The sequence below is a fragment of the Schistocerca americana genome, unplaced genomic scaffold, assembly GCF_021461395.2.
Source record: "Schistocerca americana isolate TAMUIC-IGC-003095 unplaced genomic scaffold, iqSchAmer2.1 HiC_scaffold_555, whole genome shotgun sequence".
Classification (NCBI taxonomy): Eukaryota; Metazoa; Arthropoda; class Insecta; order Orthoptera; family Acrididae; genus Schistocerca; species Schistocerca americana.
In genome coordinates this window covers 35,814-61,856 of record NW_025726297.1, presented here as the reverse complement: position 1 = coordinate 61,856, position 26,043 = coordinate 35,814, and the positions used below count along the sequence as shown (strand labels likewise).

Genomic DNA, 26,043 nt, shown 5'->3' with positions numbered 1-26,043 from the left:
AAGTCTAGAGAGTGGACAACACGTTCGTCTACCTCAGAGCGTTGGCCGAACGCTATTTTCGACGTCGTGCGTGCCACTTTGATTTTGGCCAACTACGATTCGATACAGAATGCAGGAAACCTGAAAGACACCCTCACGGACACATTGAGAGTAGTGTTTGTCAGCGGAATAATGGGAGTGCAAGGGTCTGTGTCATTGATATGGCTGTATGTAGCGCAGTTCGTCAGCAGGGGGCGTAGCTCAGATGGTAGAGCGCTCGCTTAGCATGCGAGAGGTACTGGGATCGATACCCAGCGCCTCCAGAATTTTTAACACACCAACATGCGCACACTGCCATGCAAGTGGAATAATACACAGCCAGAAAATGTGTCAAGGCAGATACGAGCCAACGATTAGCAGCCACAATTGGCAAGCGTGCTGTAATGCGCACGAAGCACCCTCCTCCCACCACTACACTTAATTTAGAAACAGTACAAGTGTTCCCATAAGATTCTCAAACCTATGTCGCAAAGATCAGCCTTGCGCCGAATTCACAAAAATCCCACTGCACATTCCAATTCTTGACGTGCAGTCGGCTGCTACTGGTGTTGCTAGTTGTGACTGCTGATGACAGATGCCGTAGCAATCAATTCATGGAGTGAGTTGTATGTTTTGCGATACTCTGTCTCTGACAAGCAAGCAGAGGTGACATAGGCGCGAACACAGGAAGCTTGCAGCCCCTCGCTGCCTGCAGACACCGAACAGCCACAGTAGGAGGGCGGCCTAAGTCGTAGGCAAAATGTGCTCATTCGCTTGTGTGCGACGTCAAGCTCTAAATAAGGCTGTCACTAGCGTGAGCGTTGCGTGAGCGTCGTGTAAAGTCGAAAAGTCGTCTGCGTGGGTGAGTGCCATGTTTGGGGAGCGTTTCGTAGTTTGCGCAGTGCAATGGAGACGCGGAAAGTTGTTGTGGCCCAGTCTTTTGCAGTTGGACGACAAGAGTGGTACACAGTAGTAAAGTGCGAAGCAGTGAGTTGGCATGAACAGTCGAGTGCACAATGGGTCTTCAGATGTGCTTGTTACCTCAGGTGCTGTGTGATTGTCGACATGGAGTGAAAACGGAGCAACTTGTGACTGTCCCTTCAATTTAAGACGTTAAAAACGGACGGAATTTGCAGTCGTAATACCAGAGCATCGAAACTACTTGGAACTCTTGCGTATGTGAACGTGTCCGCGCCTTTGTACTCTGGTCCCTTCACCCCTGCAAACCAACCAACCATCGCGTCCGTGCACATAAGAGTAGCAAAGAACGGAGATCAGCGCAGCTTGCTTGTGCTTGGGGGCGTAGCTCAGTTGGTAGAGCGTTCGCTTTGCATGTGAAAGGTCCCGGGTTCAAGCCCCGGCGCCTCCATGTTTTGTGGTCAGTGCGTGGTAAGTGTTGGTCGCGGCGAGCCTAAAGGCACGCAAGATGTTGCAAAGCCAGCGTCACAGACTCGTATACTGACGTAAGGAGAGCAAGACGTAAATGTGAGGACCGGCTGTTGTCGAGGTGTCATCGAGTGCAAATCTGCCTTAGGTATAACGGCCTAACCTCAATGAAGTCTAGAGAGTGGACAACACGTTCGTCTACCTCAGAGCGTTGGCCGAACGCTATTTTCGACGTCGTGCGTGCCACTTTGATTTTGGCCAACTACGATTCGATACAGAATGCAGGAAACCTGAAAGACACCCTCACGGACACATTGAGAGTAGTGTTTGTCAGCGGAATAATGGGAGTGCAAGGGTCTGTGTCATTGATATGGCTGTATGTAGCGCAGTTCGTCAGCAGGGGGCGTAGCTCAGATGGTAGAGCGCTCGCTTAGCATGCGAGAGGTACTGGGATCGATACCCAGCGCCTCCAGAATTTTTAACACACCAACATGCGCACACTGCCATGCAAGTGGAATAATACACAGCCAGAAAATGTGTCAAGGCAGATACGAGCCAACGATTAGCAGCCACAATTGGCAAGCGTGCTGTAATGCGCACGAAGCACCCTCCTCCCACCACTACACTTAATTTAGAAACAGTACAAGTGTTCCCATAAGATTCTCAAACCTATGTCGCAAAGATCAGCCTTGCGCCGAATTCACAAAAATCCCACTGCACATTCCAATTCTTGACGTGCAGTCGGCTGCTACTGGTGTTGCTAGTTGTGACTGCTGATGACAGATGCCGTAGCAATCAATTCATGGAGTGAGTTGTATGTTTTGCGATACTCTGTCTCTGACAAGCAAGCAGAGGTGACATAGGCGCGAACACAGGAAGCTTGCAGCCCCTCGCTGCCTGCAGACACCGAACAGCCACAGTAGGAGGGCGGCCTAAGTCGTAGGCAAAATGTGCTCATTCGCTTGTGTGCGACGTCAAGCTCTAAATAAGGCTGTCACTAGCGTGAGCGTTGCGTGAGCGTCGTGTAAAGTCGAAAAGTCGTCTGCGTGGGTGAGTGCCATGTTTGGGGAGCGTTTCGTAGTTTGCGCAGTGCAATGGAGACGCGGAAAGTTGTTGTGGCCCAGTCTTTTGCAGTTGGACGACAAGAGTGGTACACAGTAGTAAAGTGCGAAGCAGTGAGTTGGCATGAACAGTCGAGTGCACAATGGGTCTTCAGATGTGCTTGTTACCTCAGGTGCTGTGTGATTGTCGACATGGAGTGAAAACGGAGCAACTTGTGACTGTCCCTTCAATTTAAGACGTTAAAAACGGACGGAATTTGCAGTCGTAATACCAGAGCATCGAAACTACTTGGAACTCTTGCGTATGTGAACGTGTCCGCGCCTTTGTACTCTGGTCCCTTCACCCCTGCAAACCAACCAACCATCGCGTCCGTGCACATAAGAGTAGCAAAGAACGGAGATCAGCGCAGCTTGCTTGTGCTTGGGGGCGTAGCTCAGTTGGTAGAGCGTTCGCTTTGCATGTGAAAGGTCCCGGGTTCAAGCCCCGGCGCCTCCATGTTTTGTGGTCAGTGCGTGGTAAGTGTTGGTCGCGGCGAGCCTAAAGGCACGCAAGATGTTGCAAAGCCAGCGTCACAGACTCGTATACTGACGTAAGGAGAGCAAGACGTAAATGTGAGGACCGGCTGTTGTCGAGGTGTCATCGAGTGCAAATCTGCCTTAGGTATAACGGCCTAACCTCAATGAAGTCTAGAGAGTGGACAACACGTTCGTCTACCTCAGAGCGTTGGCCGAACGCTATTTTCGACGTCGTGCGTGCCACTTTGATTTTGGCCAACTACGATTCGATACAGAATGCAGGAAACCTGAAAGACACCCTCACGGACACATTGAGAGTAGTGTTTGTCAGCGGAATAATGGGAGTGCAAGGGTCTGTGTCATTGATATGGCTGTATGTAGCGCAGTTCGTCAGCAGGGGGCGTAGCTCAGATGGTAGAGCGCTCGCTTAGCATGCGAGAGGTACTGGGATCGATACCCAGCGCCTCCAGAATTTTTAACACACCAACATGCGCACACTGCCATGCAAGTGGAATAATACACAGCCAGAAAATGTGTCAAGGCAGATACGAGCCAACGATTAGCAGCCACAATTGGCAAGCGTGCTGTAATGCGCACGAAGCACCCTCCTCCCACCACTACACTTAATTTAGAAACAGTACAAGTGTTCCCATAAGATTCTCAAACCTATGTCGCAAAGATCAGCCTTGCGCCGAATTCACAAAAATCCCACTGCACATTCCAATTCTTGACGTGCAGTCGGCTGCTACTGGTGTTGCTAGTTGTGACTGCTGATGACAGATGCCGTAGCAATCAATTCATGGAGTGAGTTGTATGTTTTGCGATACTCTGTCTCTGACAAGCAAGCAGAGGTGACATAGGCGCGAACACAGGAAGCTTGCAGCCCCTCGCTGCCTGCAGACACCGAACAGCCACAGTAGGAGGGCGGCCTAAGTCGTAGGCGAAATGTGCTCATTCGCTTGTGTGCGACGTCAAGCTCTAAATAAGGCTGTCACTAGCGTGAGCGTTGCGTGAGCGTCGTGTAAAGTCGGAAAAGTCGTCTGCGTGGGTGAGTGCCATGTTTGGGGAGCGTTTCGTAGTTTGCGCAGTGCAATGGAGACGCGGAAAGTTGTTGTGGCCCAGTCTTTTGCAGTTGGACGACAAGAGTGGTACACAGTAGTAAAGTGCGAAGCAGTGAGTTGGCATGAACAGTCGAGTGCACAATGGGTCTTCAGATGTGCTTGTTACCTCAGGTGCTGTGTGATTGTCGACATGGAGTGAAAACGGAGCAACTTGTGACTGTCCCTTCAATTTAAGACGTTAAAAACGGACGGAATTTGCAGTCGTAATACCAGAGCATCGAAACTACTTGGAACTCTTGCGTATGTGAACGTGTCCGCGCCTTTGTACTCTGGTCCCTTCACCCCTGCAAACCAACCAACCATCGCGTCCGTGCACATAAGAGTAGCAAAGAACGGAGATCAGCGCAGCTTGCTTGTGCTTGGGGGCGTAGCTCAGTTGGTAGAGCGTTCGCTTTGCATGTGAAAGGTCCCGGGTTCAAGCCCCGGCGCCTCCATGTTTTGTGGTCAGTGCGTGGTAAGTGTTGGTCGCGGCGAGCCTAAAGGCACGCAAGATGTTGCAAAGCCAGCGTCACAGACTCGTATACTGACGTAAGGAGAGCAAGACGTAAATGTGAGGACCGGCTGTTGTCGAGGTGTCATCGAGTGCAAATCTGCCTTAGGTATAACGGCCTAACCTCAATGAAGTCTAGAGAGTGGACAACACGTTCGTCTACCTCAGAGCGTTGGCCGAACGCTATTTTCGACGTCGTGCGTGCCACTTTGATTTTGGCCAACTACGATTCGATACAGAATGCAGGAAACCTGAAAGACACCCTCACGGACACATTGAGAGTAGTGTTTGTCAGCGGAATAATGGGAGTGCAAGGGTCTGTGTCATTGATATGGCTGTATGTAGCGCAGTTCGTCAGCAGGGGGCGTAGCTCAGATGGTAGAGCGCTCGCTTAGCATGCGAGAGGTACTGGGATCGATACCCAGCGCCTCCAGAATTTTTAACACACCAACATGCGCACACTGCCATGCAAGTGGAATAATACACAGCCAGAAAATGTGTCAAGGCAGATACGAGCCAACGATTAGCAGCCACAATTGGCAAGCGTGCTGTAATGCGCACGAAGCACCCTCCTCCCACCACTACACTTAATTTAGAAACAGTACAAGTGTTCCCATAAGATTCTCAAACCTATGTCGCAAAGATCAGCCTTGCGCCGAATTCACAAAAATCCCACTGCACATTCCAATTCTTGACGTGCAGTCGGCTGCTACTGGTGTTGCTAGTTGTGACTGCTGATGACAGATGCCGTAGCAATCAATTCATGGAGTGAGTTGTATGTTTTGCGATACTCTGTCTCTGACAAGCAAGCAGAGGTGACATAGGCGCGAACACAGGAAGCTTGCAGCCCCTCGCTGCCTGCAGACACCGAACAGCCACAGTAGGAGGGCGGCCTAAGTCGTAGGCGAAATGTGCTCATTCGCTTGTGTGCGACGTCAAGCTCTAAATAAGGCTGTCACTAGCGTGAGCGTTGCGTGAGCGTCGTGTAAAGTCGGAAAAGTCGTCTGCGTGGGTGAGTGCCATGTTTGGGGAGCGTTTCGTAGTTTGCGCAGTGCAATGGAGACGCGGAAAGTTGTTGTGGCCCAGTCTTTTGCAGTTGGACGACAAGAGTGGTACACAGTAGTAAAGTGCGAAGCAGTGAGTTGGCATGAACAGTCGAGTGCACAATGGGTCTTCAGATGTGCTTGTTACCTCAGGTGCTGTGTGATTGTCGACATGGAGTGAAAACGGAGCAACTTGTGACTGTCCCTTCAATTTAAGACGTTAAAAACGGACGGAATTTGCAGTCGTAATACCAGAGCATCGAAACTACTTGGAACTCTTGCGTATGTGAACGTGTCCGCGCCTTTGTACTCTGGTCCCTTCACCCCTGCAAACCAACCAACCATCGCGTCCGTGCACATAAGAGTAGCAAAGAACGGAGATCAGCGCAGCTTGCTTGTGCTTGGGGGCGTAGCTCAGTTGGTAGAGCGTTCGCTTTGCATGTGAAAGGTCCCGGGTTCAAGCCCCGGCGCCTCCATGTTTTGTGGTCAGTGCGTGGTAAGTGTTGGTCGCGGCGAGCCTAAAGGCACGCAAGATGTTGCAAAGCCAGCGTCACAGACTCGTATACTGACGTAAGGAGAGCAAGACGTAAATGTGAGGACCGGCTGTTGTCGAGGTGTCATCGAGTGCAAATCTGCCTTAGGTATAACGGCCTAACCTCAATGAAGTCTAGAGAGTGGACAACACGTTCGTCTACCTCAGAGCGTTGGCCGAACGCTATTTTCGACGTCGTGCGTGCCACTTTGATTTTGGCCAACTACGATTCGATACAGAATGCAGGAAACCTGAAAGACACCCTCACGGACACATTGAGAGTAGTGTTTGTCAGCGGAATAATGGGAGTGCAAGGGTCTGTGTCATTGATATGGCTGTATGTAGCGCAGTTCGTCAGCAGGGGGCGTAGCTCAGATGGTAGAGCGCTCGCTTAGCATGCGAGAGGTACTGGGATCGATACCCAGCGCCTCCAGAATTTTTAACACACCAACATGCGCACACTGCCATGCAAGTGGAATAATACACAGCCAGAAAATGTGTCAAGGCAGATACGAGCCAACGATTAGCAGCCACAATTGGCAAGCGTGCTGTAATGCGCACGAAGCACCCTCCTCCCACCACTACACTTAATTTAGAAACAGTACAAGTGTTCCCATAAGATTCTCAAACCTATGTCGCAAAGATCAGCCTTGCGCCGAATTCACAAAAATCCCACTGCACATTCCAATTCTTGACGTGCAGTCGGCTGCTACTGGTGTTGCTAGTTGTGACTGCTGATGACAGATGCCGTAGCAATCAATTCATGGAGTGAGTTGTATGTTTTGCGATACTCTGTCTCTGACAAGCAAGCAGAGGTGACATAGGCGCGAACACAGGAAGCTTGCAGCCCCTCGCTGCCTGCAGACACCGAACAGCCACAGTAGGAGGGCGGCCTAAGTCGTAGGCAAAATGTGCTCATTCGCTTGTGTGCGACGTCAAGCTCTAAATAAGGCTGTCACTAGCGTGAGCGTTGCGTGAGCGTCGTGTAAAGTCGAAAAGTCGTCTGCGTGGGTGAGTGCCATGTTTGGGGAGCGTTTCGTAGTTTGCGCAGTGCAATGGAGACGCGGAAAGTTGTTGTGGCCCAGTCTTTTGCAGTTGGACGACAAGAGTGGTACACAGTAGTAAAGTGCGAAGCAGTGAGTTGGCATGAACAGTCGAGTGCACAATGGGTCTTCAGATGTGCTTGTTACCTCAGGTGCTGTGTGATTGTCGACATGGAGTGAAAACGGAGCAACTTGTGACTGTCCCTTCAATTTAAGACGTTAAAAACGGACGGAATTTGCAGTCGTAATACCAGAGCATCGAAACTACTTGGAACTCTTGCGTATGTGAACGTGTCCGCGCCTTTGTACTCTGGTCCCTTCACCCCTGCAAACCAACCAACCATCGCGTCCGTGCACATAAGAGTAGCAAAGAACGGAGATCAGCGCAGCTTGCTTGTGCTTGGGGGCGTAGCTAAGTTGGTAGAGCGTTCGCTTTGCATGTGAAAGGTCCCGGGTTCAAGCCCCGGCGCCTCCATGTTTTGTGGTCAGTGCGTGGTAAGTGTTGGTCGCGGCGAGCCTAAAGGCACGCAAGATGTTGCAAAGCCAGCGTCACAGACTCGTATACTGACGTAAGGAGAGCAAGACGTAAATGTGAGGACCGGCTGTTGTCGAGGTGTCATCGAGTGCAAATCTGCCTTAGGTATAACGGCCTAACCTCAATGAAGTCTAGAGAGTGGACAACACGTTCGTCTACCTCAGAGCGTTGGCCGAACGCTATTTTCGACGTCGTGCGTGCCACTTTGATTTTGGCCAACTACGATTCGATACAGAATGCAGGAAACCTGAAAGACACCCTCACGGACACATTGAGAGTAGTGTTTGTCAGCGGAATAATGGGAGTGCAAGGGTCTGTGTCATTGATATGGCTGTATGTAGCGCAGTTCGTCAGCAGGGGGCGTAGCTCAGATGGTAGAGCGCTCGCTTAGCATGCGAGAGGTACTGGGATCGATACCCAGCGCCTCCAGAATTTTTAACACACCAACATGCGCACACTGCCATGCAAGTGGAATAATACACAGCCAGAAAATGTGTCAAGGCAGATACGAGCCAACGATTAGCAGCCACAATTGGCAAGCGTGCTGTAATGCGCACGAAGCACCCTCCTCCCACCACTACACTTAATTTAGAAACAGTACAAGTGTTCCCATAAGATTCTCAAACCTATGTCGCAAAGATCAGCCTTGCGCCGAATTCACAAAAATCCCACTGCACATTCCAATTCTTGACGTGCAGTCGGCTGCTACTGGTGTTGCTAGTTGTGACTGCTGATGACAGATGCCGTAGCAATCAATTCATGGAGTGAGTTGTATGTTTTGCGATACTCTGTCTCTGACAAGCAAGCAGAGGTGACATAGGCGCGAACACAGGAAGCTTGCAGCCCCTCGCTGCCTGCAGACACCGAACAGCCACAGTAGGAGGGCGGCCTAAGTCGTAGGCAAAATGTGCTCATTCGCTTGTGTGCGACGTCAAGCTCTAAATAAGGCTGTCACTAGCGTGAGCGTTGCGTGAGCGTCGTGTAAAGTCGAAAAGTCGTCTGCGTGGGTGAGTGCCATGTTTGGGGAGCGTTTCGTAGTTTGCGCAGTGCAATGGAGACGCGGAAAGTTGTTGTGGCCCAGTCTTTTGCAGTTGGACGACAAGAGTGGTACACAGTAGTAAAGTGCGAAGCAGTGAGTTGGCATGAACAGTCGAGTGCACAATGGGTCTTCAGATGTGCTTGTTACCTCAGGTGCTGTGTGATTGTCGACATGGAGTGAAAACGGAGCAACTTGTGACTGTCCCTTCAATTTAAGACGTTAAAAACGGACGGAATTTGCAGTCGTAATACCAGAGCATCGAAACTACTTGGAACTCTTGCGTATGTGAACGTGTCCGCGCCTTTGTACTCTGGTCCCTTCACCCCTGCAAACCAACCAACCATCGCGTCCGTGCACATAAGAGTAGCAAAGAACGGAGATCAGCGCAGCTTGCTTGTGCTTGGGGGCGTAGCTCAGTTGGTAGAGCGTTCGCTTTGCATGTGAAAGGTCCCGGGTTCAAGCCCCGGCGCCTCCATGTTTTGTGGTCAGTGCGTGGTAAGTGTTGGTCGCGGCGAGCCTAAAGGCACGCAAGATGTTGCAAAGCCAGCGTCACAGACTCGTATACTGACGTAAGGAGAGCAAGACGTAAATGTGAGGACCGGCTGTTGTCGAGGTGTCATCGAGTGCAAATCTGCCTTAGGTATAACGGCCTAACCTCAATGAAGTCTAGAGAGTGGACAACACGTTCGTCTACCTCAGAGCGTTGGCCGAACGCTATTTTCGACGTCGTGCGTGCCACTTTGATTTTGGCCAACTACGATTCGATACAGAATGCAGGAAACCTGAAAGACACCCTCACGGACACATTGAGAGTAGTGTTTGTCAGCGGAATAATGGGAGTGCAAGGGTCTGTGTCATTGATATGGCTGTATGTAGCGCAGTTCGTCAGCAGGGGGCGTAGCTCAGATGGTAGAGCGCTCGCTTAGCATGCGAGAGGTACTGGGATCGATACCCAGCGCCTCCAGAATTTTTAACACACCAACATGCGCACACTGCCATGCAAGTGGAATAATACACAGCCAGAAAATGTGTCAAGGCAGATACGAGCCAACGATTAGCAGCCACAATTGGCAAGCGTGCTGTAATGCGCACGAAGCACCCTCCTCCCACCACTACACTTAATTTAGAAACAGTACAAGTGTTCCCATAAGATTCTCAAACCTATGTCGCAAAGATCAGCCTTGCGCCGAATTCACAAAAATCCCACTGCACATTCCAATTCTTGACGTGCAGTCGGCTGCTACTGGTGTTGCTAGTTGTGACTGCTGATGACAGATGCCGTAGCAATCAATTCATGGAGTGAGTTGTATGTTTTGCGATACTCTGTCTCTGACAAGCAAGCAGAGGTGACATAGGCGCGAACACAGGAAGCTTGCAGCCCCTCGCTGCCTGCAGACACCGAACAGCCACAGTAGGAGGGCGGCCTAAGTCGTAGGCAAAATGTGCTCATTCGCTTGTGTGCGACGTCAAGCTCTAAATAAGGCTGTCACTAGCGTGAGCGTTGCGTGAGCGTCGTGTAAAGTCGAAAAGTCGTCTGCGTGGGTGAGTGCCATGTTTGGGGAGCGTTTCGTAGTTTGCGCAGTGCAATGGAGACGCGGAAAGTTGTTGTGGCCCAGTCTTTTGCAGTTGGACGACAAGAGTGGTACACAGTAGTAAAGTGCGAAGCAGTGAGTTGGCATGAACAGTCGAGTGCACAATGGGTCTTCAGATGTGCTTGTTACCTCAGGTGCTGTGTGATTGTCGACATGGAGTGAAAACGGAGCAACTTGTGACTGTCCCTTCAATTTAAGACGTTAAAAACGGACGGAATTTGCAGTCGTAATACCAGAGCATCGAAACTACTTGGAACTCTTGCGTATGTGAACGTGTCCGCGCCTTTGTACTCTGGTCCCTTCACCCCTGCAAACCAACCAACCATCGCGTCCGTGCACATAAGAGTAGCAAAGAACGGAGATCAGCGCAGCTTGCTTGTGCTTGGGGGCGTAGCTCAGTTGGTAGAGCGTTCGCTTTGCATGTGAAAGGTCCCGGGTTCAAGCCCCGGCGCCTCCATGTTTTGTGGTCAGTGCGTGGTAAGTGTTGGTCGCGGCGAGCCTAAAGGCACGCAAGATGTTGCAAAGCCAGCGTCACAGACTCGTATACTGACGTAAGGAGAGCAAGACGTAAATGTGAGGACCGGCTGTTGTCGAGGTGTCATCGAGTGCAAATCTGCCTTAGGTATAACGGCCTAACCTCAATGAAGTCTAGAGAGTGGACAACACGTTCGTCTACCTCAGAGCGTTGGCCGAACGCTATTTTCGACGTCGTGCGTGCCACTTTGATTTTGGCCAACTACGATTCGATACAGAATGCAGGAAACCTGAAAGACACCCTCACGGACACATTGAGAGTAGTGTTTGTCAGCGGAATAATGGGAGTGCAAGGGTCTGTGTCATTGATATGGCTGTATGTAGCGCAGTTCGTCAGCAGGGGGCGTAGCTCAGATGGTAGAGCGCTCGCTTAGCATGCGAGAGGTACTGGGATCGATACCCAGCGCCTCCAGAATTTTTAACACACCAACATGCGCACACTGCCATGCAAGTGGAATAATACACAGCCAGAAAATGTGTCAAGGCAGATACGAGCCAACGATTAGCAGCCACAATTGGCAAGCGTGCTGTAATGCGCACGAAGCACCCTCCTCCCACCACTACACTTAATTTAGAAACAGTACAAGTGTTCCCATAAGATTCTCAAACCTATGTCGCAAAGATCAGCCTTGCGCCGAATTCACAAAAATCCCACTGCACATTCCAATTCTTGACGTGCAGTCGGCTGCTACTGGTGTTGCTAGTTGTGACTGCTGATGACAGATGCCGTAGCAATCAATTCATGGAGTGAGTTGTATGTTTTGTGATACTCTGTCTCTGACAAGCAAGCAGAGGTGACATAGGCGCGAACACGGGAAGCTTGCAGCCCCTCGCTGCCTGCAGACACCGAACAGCCACAGTAGGAGGGCGGCCTAAGTCGTAGGCAAAATGTGCTCATTCGCTTGTGTGCGACGTCAAGCTCTAAATAAGGCTGTCACTAGCGTGAGCGTTGCGTGAGCGTCGTGTAAAGTCGAAAAGTCGTCTGCGTGGGTGAGTGCCATGTTTGGGGAGCGTTTCGTAGTTTGCGCAGTGCAATGGAGACGCGGAAAGTTGTTGTGGCCCAGTCTTTTGCAGTTGGACGACAAGAGTGGTACACAGTAGTAAAGTGCGAAGCAGTGAGTTGGCATGAACAGTCGAGTGCACAATGGGTCTTCAGATGTGCTTGTTACCTCAGGTGCTGTGTGATTGTCGACATGGAGTGAAAACGGAGCAACTTGTGACTGTCCCTTCAATTTAAGACGTTAAAAACGGACGGAATTTGCAGTCGTAATACCAGAGCATCGAAACTACTTGGAACTCTTGCGTATGTGAACGTGTCCGCGCCTTTGTACTCTGGTCCCTTCACCCCTGCAAACCAACCAACCATCGCGTCCGTGCACATAAGAGTAGCAAAGAACGGAGATCAGCGCAGCTTGCTTGTGCTTGGGGGCGTAGCTAAGTTGGTAGAGCGTTCGCTTTGCATGTGAAAGGTCCCGGGTTCAAGCCCCGGCGCCTCCATGTTTTGTGGTCAGTGCGTGGTAAGTGTTGGTCGCGGCGAGCCTAAAGGCACGCAAGATGTTGCAAAGCCAGCGTCACAGACTCGTATACTGACGTAAGGAGAGCAAGACGTAAATGTGAGGACCGGCTGTTGTCGAGGTGTCATCGAGTGCAAATCTGCCTTAGGTATAACGGCCTAACCTCAATGAAGTCTAGAGAGTGGACAACACGTTCGTCTACCTCAGAGCGTTGGCCGAACGCTATTTTCGACGTCGTGCGTGCCACTTTGATTTTGGCCAACTACGATTCGATACAGAATGCAGGAAACCTGAAAGACACCCTCACGGACACATTGAGAGTAGTGTTTGTCAGCGGAATAATGGGAGTGCAAGGGTCTGTGTCATTGATATGGCTGTATGTAGCGCAGTTCGTCAGCAGGGGGCGTAGCTCAGATGGTAGAGCGCTCGCTTAGCATGCGAGAGGTACTGGGATCGATACCCAGCGCCTCCAGAATTTTTAACACACCAACATGCGCACACTGCCATGCAAGTGGAATAATACACAGCCAGAAAATGTGTCAAGGCAGATACGAGCCAACGATTAGCAGCCACAATTGGCAAGCGTGCTGTAATGCGCACGAAGCACCCTCCTCCCACCACTACACTTAATTTAGAAACAGTACAAGTGTTCCCATAAGATTCTCAAACCTATGTCGCAAAGATCAGCCTTGCGCCGAATTCACAAAAATCCCACTGCACATTCCAATTCTTGACGTGCAGTCGGCTGCTACTGGTGTTGCTAGTTGTGACTGCTGATGACAGATGCCGTAGCAATCAATTCATGGAGTGAGTTGTATGTTTTGCGATACTCTGTCTCTGACAAGCAAGCAGAGGTGACATAGGCGCGAACACAGGAAGCTTGCAGCCCCTCGCTGCCTGCAGACACCGAACAGCCACAGTAGGAGGGCGGCCTAAGTCGTAGGCAAAATGTGCTCATTCGCTTGTGTGCGACGTCAAGCTCTAAATAAGGCTGTCACTAGCGTGAGCGTTGCGTGAGCGTCGTGTAAAGTCGAAAAGTCGTCTGCGTGGGTGAGTGCCATGTTTGGGGAGCGTTTCGTAGTTTGCGCAGTGCAATGGAGACGCGGAAAGTTGTTGTGGCCCAGTCTTTTGCAGTTGGACGACAAGAGTGGTACACAGTAGTAAAGTGCGAAGCAGTGAGTTGGCATGAACAGTCGAGTGCACAATGGGTCTTCAGATGTGCTTGTTACCTCAGGTGCTGTGTGATTGTCGACATGGAGTGAAAACGGAGCAACTTGTGACTGTCCCTTCAATTTAAGACGTTAAAAACGGACGGAATTTGCAGTCGTAATACCAGAGCATCGAAACTACTTGGAACTCTTGCGTATGTGAACGTGTCCGCGCCTTTGTACTCTGGTCCCTTCACCCCTGCAAACCAACCAACCATCGCGTCCGTGCACATAAGAGTAGCAAAGAACGGAGATCAGCGCAGCTTGCTTGTGCTTGGGGGCGTAGCTCAGTTGGTAGAGCGTTCGCTTTGCATGTGAAAGGTCCCGGGTTCAAGCCCCGGCGCCTCCATGTTTTGTGGTCAGTGCGTGGTAAGTGTTGGTCGCGGCGAGCCTAAAGGCACGCAAGATGTTGCAAAGCCAGCGTCACAGACTCGTATACTGACGTAAGGAGAGCAAGACGTAAATGTGAGGACCGGCTGTTGTCGAGGTGTCATCGAGTGCAAATCTGCCTTAGGTATAACGGCCTAACCTCAATGAAGTCTAGAGAGTGGACAACACGTTCGTCTACCTCAGAGCGTTGGCCGAACGCTATTTTCGACGTCGTGCGTGCCACTTTGATTTTGGCCAACTACGATTCGATACAGAATGCAGGAAACCTGAAAGACACCCTCACGGACACATTGAGAGTAGTGTTTGTCAGCGGAATAATGGGAGTGCAAGGGTCTGTGTCATTGATATGGCTGTATGTAGCGCAGTTCGTCAGCAGGGGGCGTAGCTCAGATGGTAGAGCGCTCGCTTAGCATGCGAGAGGTACTGGGATCGATACCCAGCGCCTCCAGAATTTTTAACACACCAACATGCGCACACTGCCATGCAAGTGGAATAATACACAGCCAGAAAATGTGTCAAGGCAGATACGAGCCAACGATTAGCAGCCACAATTGGCAAGCGTGCTGTAATGCGCACGAAGCACCCTCCTCCCACCACTACACTTAATTTAGAAACAGTACAAGTGTTCCCATAAGATTCTCAAACCTATGTCGCAAAGATCAGCCTTGCGCCGAATTCACAAAAATCCCACTGCACATTCCAATTCTTGACGTGCAGTCGGCTGCTACTGGTGTTGCTAGTTGTGACTGCTGATGACAGATGCCGTAGCAATCAATTCATGGAGTGAGTTGTATGTTTTGCGATACTCTGTCTCTGACAAGCAAGCAGAGGTGACATAGGCGCGAACACAGGAAGCTTGCAGCCCCTCGCTGCCTGCAGACACCGAACAGCCACAGTAGGAGGGCGGCCTAAGTCGTAGGCAAAATGTGCTCATTCGCTTGTGTGCGACGTCAAGCTCTAAATAAGGCTGTCACTAGCGTGAGCGTTGCGTGAGCGTCGTGTAAAGTCGAAAAGTCGTCTGCGTGGGTGAGTGCCATGTTTGGGGAGCGTTTCGTAGTTTGCGCAGTGCAATGGAGACGCGGAAAGTTGTTGTGGCCCAGTCTTTTGCAGTTGGACGACAAGAGTGGTACACAGTAGCAAAGTGCGAAGCAGTGAGTTGGCATGAACAGTCGAGTGCACAATGGGTCTTCAGATGTGCTTGTTACCTCAGGTGCTGTGTGATTGTCGACATGGAGTGAAAACGGAGCAACTTGTGACTGTCCCTTCAATTTAAGACGTTAAAAACGGACGGAATTTGCAGTCGTAATACCAGAGCATCGAAACTACTTGGAACTCTTGCGTATGTGAACGTGTCCGCGCCTTTGTACTCTGGTCCCTTCACCCCTGCAAACCAACCAACCATCGCGTCCGTGCACATAAGAGTAGCAAAGAACGGAGATCAGCGCAGCTTGCTTGTGCTTGGGGGCGTAGCTCAGTTGGTAGAGCGTTCGCTTTGCATGTGAAAGGTCCCGGGTTCAAGCCCCGGCGCCTCCATGTTTTGTGGTCAGTGCGTGGTAAGTGTTGGTCGCGGCGAGCCTAAAGGCACGCAAGATGTTGCAAAGCCAGCGTCACAGACTCGTATACTGACGTAAGGAGAGCAAGACGTAAATGTGAGGACCGGCTGTTGTCGAGGTGTCATCGAGTGCAAATCTGCCTTAGGTATAACGGCCTAACCTCAATGAAGTCTAGAGAGTGGACAACACGTTCGTCTACCTCAGAGCGTTGGCCGAACGCTATTTTCGACGTCGTGCGTGCCACTTTGATTTTGGCCAACTACGATTCGATACAGAATGCAGGAAACCTGAAAGACACCCTCACGGACACATTGAGAGTAGTGTTTGTCAGCGGAATAATGGGAGTGCAAGGGTCTGTGTCATTGATATGGCTGTATGTAGCGCAGTTCGTCAGCAGGGGGCGTAGCTCAGATGGTAGAGCGCTCGCTTAGCATGCGAGAGGTACTGGGATCGATACCCAGCGCCTCCAGAATTTTTAACACACCAACATGCGCACACTGCCATGCAAGTGGAATAATACACAGCCAGAAAATGTGTCAAGGCAGATACGAGCCAACGATTAGCAGCCACAATTGGCAAGCGTGCTGTAATGCGCACGAAGCACCCTCCTCCCACCACTACACTTAATTTAGAAACAGTACAAGTGTTCCCATAAGATTCTCAAACCTATGTCGCAAAGATCAGCCTTGCGCCGAATTCACAAAAATCCCACTGCACATTCCAATTCTTGACGTGCAGTCGGCTGCTACTGGTGTTGCTAGTTGTGACTGCTGATGACAGATGCCGTAGCAATCAATTCATGGAGTGAGTTGTATGTTTTGCGATACTCTGTCTCTGACAAGCAAGCAGAGGTGACATAGGCGCGAACACAGGAAGCTTGCAGCCCCTCGCTGCCTGCAGACACCGAACAGCCACAGTAGGAGGGCGGCCTAAGTCGTAGGCAAAATGTGCTCATTCGCTTGTGTGCGACGTCAAGCTCTAAATAAGGCTGTCACTAGCGTGAGCGTTGCGTGAGCGTCGTGTAAAGTCGAAAAGTCGTCTGCGTGGGTGAGTGCCATGTTTGGGGAGCGTTTCGTAGTTTGCGCAGTGCAATGGAGACGCGGAAAGTTGTTGTGGCCCAGTCTTTTGCAGTTGGACGACAAGAGTGGTACACAGTAGTAAAGTGCGAAGCAGTGAGTTGGCATGAACAGTCGAGTGCACAATGGGTCTTCAGATGTGCTTGTTACCTCAGGTGCTGTGTGATTGTCGACATGGAGTGAAAACGGAGCAACTTGTGACTGTCCCTTCAATTTAAGACGTTAAAAACGGACGGAATTTGCAGTCGTAATACCAGAGCATCGAAACTACTTGGAACTCTTGCGTATGTGAACGTGTCCGCGCCTTTGTACTCTGGTCCCTTCACCCCTGCAAACCAACCAACCATCGCGTCCGTGCACATAAGAGTAGCAAAGAACGGAGATCAGCGCAGCTTGCTTGTGCTTGGGGGCGTAGCTCAGTTGGTAGAGCGTTCGCTTTGCATGTGAAAGGTCCCGGGTTCAAGCCCCGGCGCCTCCATGTTTTGTGGTCAGTGCGTGGTAAGTGTTGGTCGCGGCGAGCCTAAAGGCACGCAAGATGTTGCAAAGCCAGCGTCACAGACTCGTATACTGACGTAAGGAGAGCAAGACGTAAATGTGAGGACCGGCTGTTGTCGAGGTGTCATCGAGTGCAAATCTGCCTTAGGTATAACGGCCTAACCTCAATGAAGTCTAGAGAGTGGACAACACGTTCGTCTACCTCAGAGCGTTGGCCGAACGCTATTTTCGACGTCGTGCGTGCCACTTTGATTTTGGCCAACTACGATTCGATACAGAATGCAGGAAACCTGAAAGACACCCTCACGGACACATTGAGAGTAGTGTTTGTCAGCGGAATAATGGGAGTGCAAGGGTCTGTGTCATTGATATGGCTGTATGTAGCGCAGTTCGTCAGCAGGGGGCGTAGCTCAGATGGTAGAGCGCTCGCTTAGCATGCGAGAGGTACTGGGATCGATACCCAGCGCCTCCAGAATTTTTAACACACCAACATGCGCACACTGCCATGCAAGTGGAATAATACACAGCCAGAAAATGTGTCAAGGCAGATACGAGCCAACGATTAGCAGCCACAATTGGCAAGCGTGCTGTAATGCGCACGAAGCACCCTCCTCCCACCACTACACTTAATTTAGAAACAGTACAAGTGTTCCCATAAGATTCTCAAACCTATGTCGCAAAGATCAGCCTTGCGCCGAATTCACAAAAATCCCACTGCACATTCCAATTCTTGACGTGCAGTCGGCTGCTACTGGTGTTGCTAGTTGTGACTGCTGATGACAGATGCCGTAGCAATCAATTCATGGAGTGAGTTGTATGTTTTGCGATACTCTGTCTCTGACAAGCAAGCAGAGGTGACATAGGCGCGAACACAGGAAGCTTGCAGCCCCTCGCTGCCTGCAGACACCGAACAGCCACAGTAGGAGGGCGGCCTAAGTCGTAGGCAAAATGTGCTCATTCGCTTGTGTGCGACGTCAAGCTCTAAATAAGGCTGTCACTAGCGTGAGCGTTGCGTGAGCGTCGTGTAAAGTCGAAAAGTCGTCTGCGTGGGTGAGTGCCATGTTTGGGGAGCGTTTCGTAGTTTGCGCAGTGCAATGGAGACGCGGAAAGTTGTTGTGGCCCAGTCTTTTGCAGTTGGACGACAAGAGTGGTACACAGTAGTAAAGTGCGAAGCAGTGAGTTGGCATGAACAGTCGAGTGCACAATGGGTCTTCAGATGTGCTTGTTACCTCAGGTGCTGTGTGATTGTCGACATGGAGTGAAAACGGAGCAACTTGTGACTGTCCCTTCAATTTAAGACGTTAAAAACGGACGGAATTTGCAGTCGTAATACCAGAGCATCGAAACTACTTGGAACTCTTGCGTATGTGAACGTGTCCGCGCCTTTGTACTCTGGTCCCTTCACCCCTGCAAACCAACCAACCATCGCGTCCGTGCACATAAGAGTAGCAAAGAACGGAGATCAGCGCAGCTTGCTTGTGCTTGGGGGCGTAGCTCAGTTGGTAGAGCGTTCGCTTTGCATGTGAAAGGTCCCGGGTTCAAGCCCCGGCGCCTCCATGTTTTGTGGTCAGTGCGTGGTAAGTGTTGGTCGCGGCGAGCCTAAAGGCACGCAAGATGTTGCAAAGCCAGCGTCACAGACTCGTATACTGACGTAAGGAGAGCAAGACGTAAATGTGAGGACCGGCTGTTGTCGAGGTGTCATCGAGTGCAAATCTGCCTTAGGTATAACGGCCTAACCTCAATGAAGTCTAGAGAGTGGACAACACGTTCGTCTACCTCAGAGCGTTGGCCGAACGCTATTTTCGACGTCGTGCGTGCCACTTTGATTTTGGCCAACTACGATTCGATACAGAATGCAGGAAACCTGAAAGACACCCTCACGGACACATTGAGAGTAGTGTTTGTCAGCGGAATAATGGGAGTGCAAGGGTCTGTGTCATTGATATGGCTGTATGTAGCGCAGTTCGTCAGCAGGGGGCGTAGCTCAGATGGTAGAGCGCTCGCTTAGCATGCGAGAGGTACTGGGATCGATACCCAGCGCCTCCAGAATTTTTAACACACCAACATGCGCACACTGCCATGCAAGTGGAATAATACACAGCCAGAAAATGTGTCAAGGCAGATACGAGCCAACGATTAGCAGCCACAATTGGCAAGCGTGCTGTAATGCGCACGAAGCACCCTCCTCCCACCACTACACTTAATTTAGAAACAGTACAAGTGTTCCCATAAGATTCTCAAACCTATGTCGCAAAGATCAGCCTTGCGCCGAATTCACAAAAATCCCACTGCACATTCCAATTCTTGACGTGCAGTCGGCTGCTACTGGTGTTGCTAGTTGTGACTGCTGATGACAGATGCCGTAGCAATCAATTCATGGAGTGAGTTGTATGTTTTGCGATACTCTGTCTCTGACAAGCAAGCAGAGGTGACATAGGCGCGAACACAGGAAGCTTGCAGCCCCTCGCTGCCTGCAGACACCGAACAGCCACAGTAGGAGGGCGGCCTAAGTCGTAGGCAAAATGTGCTCATTCGCTTGTGTGCGACGTCAAGCTCTAAATAAGGCTGTCACTAGCGTGAGCGTTGCGTGAGCGTCGTGTAAAGTCGAAAAGTCGTCTGCGTGGGTGAGTGCCATGTTTGGGGAGCGTTTCGTAGTTTGCGCAGTGCAATGGAGACGCGGAAAGTTGTTGTGGCCCAGTCTTTTGCAGTTGGACGACAAGAGTGGTACACAGTAGTAAAGTGCGAAGCAGTGAGTTGGCATGAACAGTCGAGTGCACAATGGGTCTTCAGATGTGCTTGTTACCTCAGGTGCTGTGTGATTGTCGACATGGAGTGAAAACGGAGCAACTTGTGACTGTCCCTTCAATTTAAGACGTTAAAAACGGACGGAATTTGCAGTCGTAATACCAGAGCATCGAAACTACTTGGAACTCTTGCGTATGTGAACGTGTCCGCGCCTTTGTACTCTGGTCCCTTCACCCCTGCAAACCAACCAACCATCGCGTCCGTGCACATAAGAGTAGCAAAGAACGGAGATCAGCGCAGCTTGCTTGTGCTTGGGGGCGTAGCTCAGTTGGTAGAGCGTTCGCTTTGCATGTGAAAGGTCCCGGGTTCAAGCCCCGGCGCCTCCATGTTTTGTGGTCAGTGCGTGGTAAGTGTTGGTCGCGGCGAGCCTAAAGGCACGCAAGATGTTGCAAAGCCAGCGTCACAGACTCGTATACTGACGTAAGGAGAGCAAGACGTAAATGTGAGGACCGGCTGTTGTCGAGGTGTCATCGAGTGCAAATCTGCCTTAGGTATAACGGCCTAACCTCAATGAAGTCTAGAGAGTGGACAACACGTTCGTCTACCTCAGAGCGTTGGCCGAACGCTATTTTCGACGTCGTGCGTGCCACTTTGATTTTGGCCAACTACGATTCGATACAGAATGCAGGAAACCTGAAAGACACCCTCACGGACACATTGAGAGTAGTGTTTGTCAGCGGAATAATGGGAGTGCAAGGGTCTGTGTCATTGATATGGCTGTATGTAGCGCAGTTCGTCAGCAGGGGGCGTAGCTCAGATGGTAGAGCGCTCGCTTAGCATGCGAGAGGTACTGGGATCGATACCCAGCGCCTCCAGAATTTTTAACACACCAACATGCGCACACTGCCATGCAAGTGGAATAATACACAGCCAGAAAATGTGTCAAGGCAGATACGAGCCAACGATTAGCAGCCACAATTGGCAAGCGTGCTGTAATGCGCACGAAGCACCCTCCTCCCACCACTACACTTAATTTAGAAACAGTACAAGTGTTCCCATAAGATTCTCAAACCTATGTCGCAAAGATCAGCCTTGCGCCGAATTCACAAAAATCCCACTGCACATTCCAATTCTTGACGTGCAGTCGGCTGCTACTGGTGTTGCTAGTTGTGACTGCTGATGACAGATGCCGTAGCAATCAATTCATGGAGTGAGTTGTATGTTTTGCGATACTCTGTCTCTGACAAGCAAGCAGAGGTGACATAGGCGCGAACACAGGAAGCTTGCAGCCCCTCGCTGCCTGCAGACACCGAACAGCCACAGTAGGAGGGCGGCCTAAGTCGTAGGCAAAATGTGCTCATTCGCTTGTGTGCGACGTCAAGCTCTAAATAAGGCTGTCACTAGCGTGAGCGTTGCGTGAGCGTCGTGTAAAGTCGAAAAGTCGTCTGCGTGGGTGAGTGCCATGTTTGGGGAGCGTTTCGTAGTTTGCGCAGTGCAATGGAGACGCGGAAAGTTGTTGTGGCCCAGTCTTTTGCAGTTGGACGACAAGAGTGGTACACAGTAGTAAAGTGCGAAGCAGTGAGTTGGCATGAACAGTCGAGTGCACAATGGGTCTTCAGATGTGCTTGTTACCTCAGGTGCTGTGTGATTGTCGACATGGAGTGAAAACGGAGCAACTTGTGACTGTCCCTTCAATTTAAGACGTTAAAAACGGACGGAATTTGCAGTCGTAATACCAGAGCATCGAAACTACTTGGAACTCTTGCGTATGTGAACGTGTCCGCGCCTTTGTACTCTGGTCCCTTCACCCCTGCAAACCAACCAACCATCGCGTCCGTGCACATAAGAGTAGCAAAGAACGGAGATCAGCGCAGCTTGCTTGTGCTTGGGGGCGTAGCTAAGTTGGTAGAGCGTTCGCTTTGCATGTGAAAGGTCCCGGGTTCAAGCCCCGGCGCCTCAATGTTTTGTGGTCAGTGCGTGGTAAGTGTTGGTCGCGGCGAGCCTAAAGGCACGCAAGATGTTGCAAAGCCAGCGTCACAGACTCGTATACTGACGTAAGGAGAGCAAGACGTAAATGTGAGGACCGGCTGTTGTCGAGGTGTCATCGAGTGCAAATCTGCCTTAGGTATAACGGCCTAACCTCAATGAAGTCTAGAGAGTGGACAACACGTTCGTCTACCTCAGAGCGTTGGCCGAACGCTATTTTCGACGTCGTGCGTGCCACTTTGATTTTGGCCAACTACGATTCGATACAGAATGCAGGAAACCTGAAAGACACCCTCACGGACACATTGAGAGTAGTGTTTGTCAGCGGAATAATGGGAGTGCAAGGGTCTGTGTCATTGATATGGCTGTATGTAGCGCAGTTCGTCAGCAGGGGGCGTAGCTCAGATGGTAGAGCGCTCGCTTAGCATGCGAGAGGTACTGGGATCGATACCCAGCGCCTCCAGAATTTTTAACACACCAACATGCGCACACTGCCATGCAAGTGGAATAATACACAGCCAGAAAATGTGTCAAGGCAGATACGAGCCAACGATTAGCAGCCACAATTGGCAAGCGTGCTGTAATGCGCACGAAGCACCCTCCTCCCACCACTACACTTAATTTAGAAACAGTACAAGTGTTCCCATAAGATTCTCAAACCTATGTCGCAAAGATCAGCCTTGCGCCGAATTCACAAAAATCCCACTGCACATTCCAATTCTTGACGTGCAGTCGGCTGCTACTGGTGTTGCTAGTTGTGACTGCTGATGACAGATGCCGTAGCAATCAATTCATGGAGTGAGTTGTATGTTTTGCGATACTCTGTCTCTGACAAGCAAGCAGAGGTGACATAGGCGCGAACACAGGAAGCTTGCAGCCCCTCGCTGCCTGCAGACACCGAACAGCCACAGTAGGAGGGCGGCCTAAGTCGTAGGCAAAATGTGCTCATTCGCTTGTGTGCGACGTCAAGCTCTAAATAAGGCTGTCACTAGCGTGAGCGTTGCGTGAGCGTCGTGTAAAGTCGAAAAGTCGTCTGCGTGGGTGAGTGCCATGTTTGGGGAGCGTTTCGTAGTTTGCGCAGTGCAATGGAGACGCGGAAAGTTGTTGTGGCCCAGTCTTTTGCAGTTGGACGACAAGAGTGGTACACAGTAGTAAAGTGCGAAGCAGTGAGTTGGCATGAACAGTCGAGTGCACAATGGGTCTTCAGATGTGCTTGTTACCTCAGGTGCTGTGTGATTGTCGACATGGAGTGAAAACGGAGCAACTTGTGACTGTCCCTTCAATTTAAGACGTTAAAAACGGACGGAATTTGCAGTCGTAATACCAGAGCATCGAAACTACTTGGAACTCTTGCGTATGTGAACGTGTCCGCGCCTTTGTACTCTGGTCCCTTCACCCCTGCAAACCAACCAACCATCGCGTCCGTGCACATAAGAGTAGCAAAGAACGGAGATCAGCGCAGCTTGCTTGTGCTTGGGGGCGTAGCTAAGTTGGTAGAGCGTTCGCTTTGCATGTGAAAGGTCCCGGGTTCAAGCCCCGGCGCCTCAATGTTTTGTGGTCAGTGCGTGGTAAGTGTTGGTCGCGGCGAGCCTAAAGGCACGCAAGATGTTGCAAAGCCAGCGTCACAGACTCGTATACTGACGTAAGGAGAGCAAGACGTAAATGTGAGGACCGGCTGTTGTCGAGGTGTCATCGAGTGCAAATCTGCCTTAGGTATAACGGCCTAACCTCAATGAAGTCTAGAGAGTGGACAACACGTTCGTCTACCTCAGAGCGTTGGCCGAACGCTATTTTCGACGTCGTGCGTGCCACTTTGATTTTGGCCAACTACGATTCGATACAGAATGCAGGAAACCTGAAAGACACCCTCACGGACACATTGAGAGTAGTGTTTGTCAGCGGAATAATGGGAGTGCAAGGGTCTGTGTCATTGATATGGCTGTATGTAGCGCAGTTCGTCAGCAGGGGGCGTAGCTCAGATGGTAGAGCGCTCGCTTAGCATGCGAGAGGTACTGGGATCGATACCCAGCGCCTCCAGAATTTTTAACACACCAACATGCGCACACTGCCATGCAAGTGGAATAATACACAGCCAGAAAATGTGTCAAGGCAGATACGAGCCAACGATTAGCAGCCACAATTGGCAAGCGTGCTGTAATGCGCACGAAGCACCCTCCTCCCACCACTACACTTAATTTAGAAACAGTACAAGTGTTCCCATAAGATTCTCAAACCTATGTCGCAAAGATCAGCCTTGCGCCGAATTCACAAAAATCCCACTGCACATTCCAATTCTTGACGTGCAGTCGGCTGCTACTGGTGTTGCTAGTTGTGACTGCTGATGACAGATGCCGTAGCAATCAATTCATGGAGTGAGTTGTATGTTTTGCGATACTCTGTCTCTGACAAGCAAGCAGAGGTGACATAGGCGCGAACACAGGAAGCTTGCAGCCCCTCGCTGCCTGCAGACACCGAACAGCCACAGTAGGAGGGCGGCCTAAGTCGTAGGCAAAATGTGCTCATTCGCTTGTGTGCGACGTCAAGCTCTAAATAAGGCTGTCACTAGCGTGAGCGTTGCGTGAGCGTCGTGTAAAGTCGAAAAGTCGTCTGCGTGGGTGAGTGCCATGTTTGGGGAGCGTTTCGTAGTTTGCGCAGTGCAATGGAGACGCGGAAAGTTGTTGTGGCCCAGTCTTTTGCAGTTGGACGACAAGAGTGGTACACAGTAGTAAAGTGCGAAGCAGTGAGTTGGCATGAACAGTCGAGTGCACAATGGGTCTTCAGATGTGCTTGTTACCTCAGGTGCTGTGTGATTGTCGACATGGAGTGAAAACGGAGCAACTTGTGACTGTCCCTTCAATTTAAGACGTTAAAAACGGACGGAATTTGCAGTCGTAATACCAGAGCATCGAAACTACTTGGAACTCTTGCGTATGTGAACGTGTCCGCGCCTTTGTACTCTGGTCCCTTCACCCCTGCAAACCAACCAACCATCGCGTCCGTGCACATAAGAGTAGCAAAGAACGGAGATCAGCGCAGCTTGCTTGTGCTTGGGGGCGTAGCTCAGTTGGTAGAGCGTTCGCTTTGCATGTGAAAGGTCCCGGGTTCAAGCCCCGGCGCCTCCATGTTTTGTGGTCAGTGCGTGGTAAGTGTTGGTCGCGGCGAGCCTAAAGGCACGCAAGATGTTGCAAAGCCAGCGTCACAGACTCGTATACTGACGTAAGGAGAGCAAGACGTAAATGTGAGGACCGGCTGTTGTCGAGGTGTCATCGAGTGCAAATCTGCCTTAGGTATAACGGCCTAACCTCAATGAAGTCTAGAGAGTGGACAACACGTTCGTCTACCTCAGAGCGTTGGCCGAACGCTATTTTCGACGTCGTGCGTGCCACTTTGATTTTGGCCAACTACGATTCGATACAGAATGCAGGAAACCTGAAAGACACCCTCACGGACACATTGAGAGTAGTGTTTGTCAGCGGAATAATGGGAGTGCAAGGGTCTGTGTCATTGATATGGCTGTATGTAGCGCAGTTCGTCAGCAGGGGGCGTAGCTCAGATGGTAGAGCGCTCGCTTAGCATGCGAGAGGTACTGGGATCGATACCCAGCGCCTCCAGAATTTTTAACACACCAACATGCGCACACTGCCATGCAAGTGGAATAATACACAGCCAGAAAATGTGTCAAGGCAGATACGAGCCAACGATTAGCAGCCACAATTGGCAAGCGTGCTGTAATGCGCACGAAGCACCCTCCTCCCACCACTACACTTAATTTAGAAACAGTACAAGTGTTCCCATAAGATTCTCAAACCTATGTCGCAAAGATCAGCCTTGCGCCGAATTCACAAAAATCCCACTGCACATTCCAATTCTTGACGTGCAGTCGGCTGCTACTGGTGTTGCTAGTTGTGACTGCTGATGACAGATGCCGTAGCAATCAATTCATGGAGTGAGTTGTATGTTTTGCGATACTCTGTCTCTGACAAGCAAGCAGAGGTGACATAGGCGCGAACACAGGAAGCTTGCAGCCCCTCGCTGCCTGCAGACACCGAACAGCCACAGTAGGAGGGCGGCCTAAGTCGTAGGCAAAATGTGCTCATTCGCTTGTGTGCGACGTCAAGCTCTAAATAAGGCTGTCACTAGCGTGAGCGTTGCGTGAGCGTCGTGTA

General features: G+C 50.8%; 33 non-coding genes across 33 annotated transcripts; all 33 read left to right on the top strand.

The window, feature by feature from the left end:
• The first annotated feature begins 229 nt into the window (after positions 1 to 229).
• Trnaa-agc lies at positions 230 to 302 on the top strand. The gene has a single exon. It is a non-coding gene; the product is annotated as a tRNA-Ala (tRNA).
• Positions 303 to 1,314: 1,012 nt separating this feature from the next.
• Trnaa-ugc lies at positions 1,315 to 1,387 on the top strand. The gene has a single exon. It is a non-coding gene; the product is annotated as a tRNA-Ala (tRNA).
• Positions 1,388 to 1,803: 416 nt separating this feature from the next.
• Positions 1,804 to 1,876, top strand: Trnaa-agc. Its single transcript has one exon. It is a non-coding gene; the product is annotated as a tRNA-Ala (tRNA).
• Positions 1,877 to 2,888: 1,012 nt separating this feature from the next.
• Trnaa-ugc lies at positions 2,889 to 2,961 on the top strand. The gene has a single exon. It is a non-coding gene; the product is annotated as a tRNA-Ala (tRNA).
• Positions 2,962 to 3,377: 416 nt separating this feature from the next.
• Trnaa-agc lies at positions 3,378 to 3,450 on the top strand. Its single transcript has one exon. It is a non-coding gene; the product is annotated as a tRNA-Ala (tRNA).
• A 1,013-nt stretch (positions 3,451 to 4,463) lies between these two features.
• Positions 4,464 to 4,536, top strand: Trnaa-ugc. Its single transcript has one exon. It is a non-coding gene; the product is annotated as a tRNA-Ala (tRNA).
• A 416-nt stretch (positions 4,537 to 4,952) lies between these two features.
• Positions 4,953 to 5,025, top strand: Trnaa-agc. The gene has a single exon. It is a non-coding gene; the product is annotated as a tRNA-Ala (tRNA).
• A 1,013-nt stretch (positions 5,026 to 6,038) lies between these two features.
• On the top strand, positions 6,039 to 6,111 carry Trnaa-ugc. The gene has a single exon. It is a non-coding gene; the product is annotated as a tRNA-Ala (tRNA).
• Positions 6,112 to 6,527: 416 nt separating this feature from the next.
• Trnaa-agc lies at positions 6,528 to 6,600 on the top strand. Its single transcript has one exon. It is a non-coding gene; the product is annotated as a tRNA-Ala (tRNA).
• A 1,012-nt stretch (positions 6,601 to 7,612) lies between these two features.
• Trnaa-ugc lies at positions 7,613 to 7,685 on the top strand. The gene has a single exon. It is a non-coding gene; the product is annotated as a tRNA-Ala (tRNA).
• Positions 7,686 to 8,101: 416 nt separating this feature from the next.
• On the top strand, positions 8,102 to 8,174 carry Trnaa-agc. The gene has a single exon. It is a non-coding gene; the product is annotated as a tRNA-Ala (tRNA).
• Positions 8,175 to 9,186: 1,012 nt separating this feature from the next.
• Positions 9,187 to 9,259, top strand: Trnaa-ugc. Its single transcript has one exon. It is a non-coding gene; the product is annotated as a tRNA-Ala (tRNA).
• A 416-nt stretch (positions 9,260 to 9,675) lies between these two features.
• On the top strand, positions 9,676 to 9,748 carry Trnaa-agc. Its single transcript has one exon. It is a non-coding gene; the product is annotated as a tRNA-Ala (tRNA).
• A 1,012-nt stretch (positions 9,749 to 10,760) lies between these two features.
• Trnaa-ugc lies at positions 10,761 to 10,833 on the top strand. The gene has a single exon. It is a non-coding gene; the product is annotated as a tRNA-Ala (tRNA).
• Positions 10,834 to 11,249: 416 nt separating this feature from the next.
• Positions 11,250 to 11,322, top strand: Trnaa-agc. The gene has a single exon. It is a non-coding gene; the product is annotated as a tRNA-Ala (tRNA).
• Positions 11,323 to 12,334: 1,012 nt separating this feature from the next.
• On the top strand, positions 12,335 to 12,407 carry Trnaa-ugc. Its single transcript has one exon. It is a non-coding gene; the product is annotated as a tRNA-Ala (tRNA).
• Positions 12,408 to 12,823: 416 nt separating this feature from the next.
• On the top strand, positions 12,824 to 12,896 carry Trnaa-agc. Its single transcript has one exon. It is a non-coding gene; the product is annotated as a tRNA-Ala (tRNA).
• A 1,012-nt stretch (positions 12,897 to 13,908) lies between these two features.
• Trnaa-ugc lies at positions 13,909 to 13,981 on the top strand. Its single transcript has one exon. It is a non-coding gene; the product is annotated as a tRNA-Ala (tRNA).
• Positions 13,982 to 14,397: 416 nt separating this feature from the next.
• On the top strand, positions 14,398 to 14,470 carry Trnaa-agc. The gene has a single exon. It is a non-coding gene; the product is annotated as a tRNA-Ala (tRNA).
• A 1,012-nt stretch (positions 14,471 to 15,482) lies between these two features.
• Positions 15,483 to 15,555, top strand: Trnaa-ugc. The gene has a single exon. It is a non-coding gene; the product is annotated as a tRNA-Ala (tRNA).
• A 416-nt stretch (positions 15,556 to 15,971) lies between these two features.
• On the top strand, positions 15,972 to 16,044 carry Trnaa-agc. Its single transcript has one exon. It is a non-coding gene; the product is annotated as a tRNA-Ala (tRNA).
• Positions 16,045 to 17,056: 1,012 nt separating this feature from the next.
• Positions 17,057 to 17,129, top strand: Trnaa-ugc. Its single transcript has one exon. It is a non-coding gene; the product is annotated as a tRNA-Ala (tRNA).
• A 416-nt stretch (positions 17,130 to 17,545) lies between these two features.
• Positions 17,546 to 17,618, top strand: Trnaa-agc. The gene has a single exon. It is a non-coding gene; the product is annotated as a tRNA-Ala (tRNA).
• A 1,012-nt stretch (positions 17,619 to 18,630) lies between these two features.
• On the top strand, positions 18,631 to 18,703 carry Trnaa-ugc. The gene has a single exon. It is a non-coding gene; the product is annotated as a tRNA-Ala (tRNA).
• A 416-nt stretch (positions 18,704 to 19,119) lies between these two features.
• On the top strand, positions 19,120 to 19,192 carry Trnaa-agc. Its single transcript has one exon. It is a non-coding gene; the product is annotated as a tRNA-Ala (tRNA).
• Positions 19,193 to 20,204: 1,012 nt separating this feature from the next.
• Trnaa-ugc lies at positions 20,205 to 20,277 on the top strand. The gene has a single exon. It is a non-coding gene; the product is annotated as a tRNA-Ala (tRNA).
• A 416-nt stretch (positions 20,278 to 20,693) lies between these two features.
• On the top strand, positions 20,694 to 20,766 carry Trnaa-agc. Its single transcript has one exon. It is a non-coding gene; the product is annotated as a tRNA-Ala (tRNA).
• Positions 20,767 to 21,777: 1,011 nt separating this feature from the next.
• Positions 21,778 to 21,851, top strand: Trnaa-ugc. The gene has a single exon. It is a non-coding gene; the product is annotated as a tRNA-Ala (tRNA).
• Positions 21,852 to 22,267: 416 nt separating this feature from the next.
• Trnaa-agc lies at positions 22,268 to 22,340 on the top strand. The gene has a single exon. It is a non-coding gene; the product is annotated as a tRNA-Ala (tRNA).
• Positions 22,341 to 23,351: 1,011 nt separating this feature from the next.
• On the top strand, positions 23,352 to 23,425 carry Trnaa-ugc. The gene has a single exon. It is a non-coding gene; the product is annotated as a tRNA-Ala (tRNA).
• A 416-nt stretch (positions 23,426 to 23,841) lies between these two features.
• Trnaa-agc lies at positions 23,842 to 23,914 on the top strand. The gene has a single exon. It is a non-coding gene; the product is annotated as a tRNA-Ala (tRNA).
• A 1,012-nt stretch (positions 23,915 to 24,926) lies between these two features.
• Positions 24,927 to 24,999, top strand: Trnaa-ugc. Its single transcript has one exon. It is a non-coding gene; the product is annotated as a tRNA-Ala (tRNA).
• A 416-nt stretch (positions 25,000 to 25,415) lies between these two features.
• On the top strand, positions 25,416 to 25,488 carry Trnaa-agc. Its single transcript has one exon. It is a non-coding gene; the product is annotated as a tRNA-Ala (tRNA).
• Positions 25,489 to 26,043: the final 555 nt, after the last annotated feature.